This window comes from Anser anser, assembly GCF_964211835.1.
Source record: "Anser anser genome assembly, contig: HAP1_SCAFFOLD_32, whole genome shotgun sequence".
In the NCBI taxonomy this organism is placed as follows: Eukaryota; Metazoa; Chordata; class Aves; order Anseriformes; family Anatidae; genus Anser; species Anser anser.
In genome coordinates, this window is record NW_028154148.1 from 4,399,533 (window position 1) to 4,403,184 (window position 3,652).

The window sequence follows — 3,652 nt, forward strand, 5'->3', positions numbered from 1 at the left end:
CCTGCAGTTTTGGTTCATACGGACAGGGTAAATTTTTGCAGGCCCTCCTGCAGGCTTTATGTTCCCCCAGGCATGTAGGAGTCAGTGGTCCCCTCTGTGTAGAAAACTGAAAGCAGCCCTGAAGGATGAGTTAGGCAAATGCTGAAACCTCAGACATGACAACACCTGTTCAAGACCTCTTCCCCTATGGGGCCCACTTAGGAAGAGAGGATCTCAAAAACTGTGTGCAAAGCAGATGCATCTGGTGTCCCATCATGGAGACCAGCAGATGTGAGCCTAAAGGCACAGATCCCAGCCAGGAGCCAAGGGATGACCTGTCAGCTGCTTCAGAAAAAAGTCACCTCACAGGCCACTTAACAGCCATTAGCTTCCTACTGGACTTGGAGCTTCTGAGGCACCACTGAGCTCATAATACCACACCTACAAAACACCCCCTTTTTGGCCCAGAATCTGCCCAGGTAGAAGTGATCTGGTTGTGATCCTTCCAGCCCATGGCACACCTCCTGGGCTCCCAGCCTCTCTGACACACAGGAGCCAGTGCCGTGCCAGTTCTGGGAGGTGCTAGGGCAGGAGGGACCTTGCAGTCAAATCACTCGCCAGGCTCCTTGACTGGGGCTGCTGCGTGCCCTGGGGCTGCAGAGCTCTCCTCTGCCTGCTCACAGCAGATTGAGCCCTTGAGCTGTGGTCAGTCCACCTTGGAGGAGATCCCCCCTTAGGAGGGAAGTGCTGCAGCGCAGGCCGGCTGTGCCACTGCCGTGCCCACTGCCTGTCCCTGCCTGCAGTCCCAGCACAGCCCCACAGCAGCACTGGCACCAAGCTACAGGAGCAGCCGGGCCTGACCCCACCAGCAGGGCTCAGCACCAGAGGGGGGCAGTGGCAAGAGAGCAGCTCGGCATGCCCCAAGCGCTGGTGCTCCCTGGCCGTGCTGCTGGGATGGGACTCTTTTCCTCTGCAGCCCTGCACATGGCACTGCCCCTGCAGAGCCAGAGCAGCTCTCAGAGGAAGGACGTCACACAAGGAAGGCAGTGCAGGCTCCTTTCTTTTGTTTAAATTGACAGAGGGCTTGGCTACTCGTGTACAGAGTGTCTGAGCTATACTCGACAGGTACATACAGTAAAAGAAATGAGATGAATCATATCATTTTAATGGCCAACTTTAGACAGATTAAATCAAAGAAAGTCCTGTAATGAAAACACTCATAAATAAACAAACACACACAAATATAATTATATATATATAATATTAGTTCTTGTAGTCATTGACATTATTAGTCAACTGCAGAGGTAGAATGGAAATTTATTGCTTCCGAAAAACATCTAGTCATTAATTTCCACAGTGCATTCTTGAGCTCCTTGTTCCTCATGCTGTAGATGAGGGGGTTCAGCATTGGAGGCACCACCTAGTACAGAACTCCAACCACCAGGTCCACGGATTGGGAGGTGATGGAGGGAGGTTTCAGGTAGCCAAACAAGCCAGTGCTAACAGTCATAGAGACCACAGCCAGGTGAGGGAGGCACGTGGAAAAGACTTTGTGCCGGCCCTGCTCAGAGGGCATCCTCAGCACTGCCCTGAAGATCTGCACATAGGACACCACAATGAAAACAAAACAGCCAGAAGCTAAAGAAACACTACACACAAGTGCCCCAACTTCCCTGAGGTAGGCATCTGAGCAGGAGAGCTTGAGGATCTAGGGGATTTCACAGAAGAACTGGTCCACAGCATTGCCTTGGCAGAGGGGCAGGGAAAATGTAGTGGCCGTGTGCAGGACAGCATGGAGAAAGCCACTGCCCCAGGCAGCTGCTGCCATCTGGGCACAAGCTCTGCTGCCCACGAGGCTCCCGTAGTGCAGGGGCTTGCAGATGGCAACGTAGCGGTCGTAGGCCATGATGGTGAGAACGGAATACTCTGCTCCAAGCAAGAACACAGAAAAGAAGACCTGTGCAGCACACCCTTGATAGGAGATGGCCCTGGTGTCCCAGAGGGCATTGGCCATGGCTTTGGGCAGAGTGGTGGAGATGCAGCCCAGGTCGAGGAGGGCGAGGTTGAGGAGGAAGAAGTACATGGGGGTGTGGAGGCGGTGGTCGCAGGCTACGGCGGTGAGGATGAGGCCGTTGCCCAGGAGGGCAGCCAGGTAGATGCCCAGGAAGAGCCCGAAGTGCAGGAGCTGCAGCTCCCGCGTGTCTGCGAATGCCAGCAGGAGGAACTCGGTGATGGAGCTGATGTTGGGCATTTCCTGCTTTTGGGCATGGGGTCCTGCCAAAGGAACAGAAATACAGTAATAATATATCAGAGTTATCTGAGAAAAACCATTTCAATTTCTTAATTAAGCCCCTCAAAGCACTTGCCCAGTTGCACACAGACAGTTGGCAGAGCCCTTTCCCACATCGGATTCAGCTGCTCTGTGCTGGCATCTCTGACTGCAGGACAATTGCACAAAGGAGGTTGTCCTGAGAAGAGCTTGAACGCTGCTGAGGGCAGAGGAATCCAGGCTCCAAGTGCCCATCTCCAGACCCCTCACCCTGTCCCCGTACTCCCCTTCCCCAAACACCCCGAGGGCTCACTCCATGGGCAGGTGAAACCCCCATCCCCAGGCAGCCTGGGAACAAGAGCAGCAGCAGCACGGCCAGGTGGAGAAGCCAGCAGGAATGGCAGCGTGCTGCTGCCAGGGGAGGCAAGGCCAGGGAGGGACAGACGGACACTCAGCACACCCTCCTGTGCTGCAGCTCTGCCTGCAGAGGAGGCAGCTCCTGCTGGGGACAGCGGGGGCTTGAGGGCAGAGGCTGTGCTGGTGGCAGAGGAGAGCAGGGGGTGTCCCAGGGAAGGCGCCTGCCCTGCAGGGGCTGGCAGGGAGGTGCCTGAGCCCTCCCTCGCACAGCATTTCTGGCAGCAACTCCCTCTCACCGCCTGCCCATGTCCCTGCTGCCTGCCTGTGCTTCTGCTGGGAGCTCCTTCTATGTCCCCACATCTCCCCCCTGTCCATGCTCACAGACCCATCCGACAAGCTCTGTGCTCAGATTCACTCAGATTCCCCTCCACTGCAGGAATCTGAAAGTACAGAATCCAAAAAAGCTTCTCCCTTCAGATAAACCAAGCCTCAGTATTCTTGAAACGCCCCCTTCTAAATGCCATTCTCTACAGCATCTTCTACTCCTCGCTGGAGAAACAGAGAGACCAACCCTGACAGCTGCTATCAGCCATCGGATGTGCCAGCTGTAGAAGACCCCTCTGGCAACCCCACCTGCATGGCCCTGCTGCCAGAGACTCACGGTGCCAAGAGCCTGCAGATCTGTCCTGCCACACGCTGCCCTCTGTTGCTGCGCTCCTCACTGCCTCCAAGCCCTCTCTCCTTCTCTCCTCTCCCCGTGCCACCTGCGGTCAGAGCCCCCAGCCCTGCTGCGCTGTGCAGAGGAGCTGCTCCTGGGCACAGCTGTCTCTCTGCACCACGGCCCTCTTGCCATGAGCTCTCTCTGTCCCACGAGCCCGGCCCAGCTCAGCACCAGACGCCCAGCCCAAGGCATTAGAATCCCCCCTCGGGGGGCTCTGCTGAGGAGCCCACGAACCTCAGGCACTGAGAGACAATTGAAGACATCTCTCAACAAGTCCAAGTCAGAGGCAAGTTTCCTGCAGTGTCCCCCTGAGGGCCAGCACTGAC

The 3,652-nt window shown here is 56.1% G+C and overlaps 1 pseudogene across 1 annotated transcript; it reads right to left on the reverse strand.

The window, feature by feature from the left end:
• Positions 1-1,267: 1,267 nt before the first annotated feature.
• On the reverse strand, positions 1,268-2,530 carry LOC310890582 (olfactory receptor 14C36-like; annotated as a pseudogene). The gene has a single exon. The product of its transcript is annotated as an olfactory receptor 14C36-like (transcript).
• Positions 2,531-3,652: the final 1,122 nt, after the last annotated feature.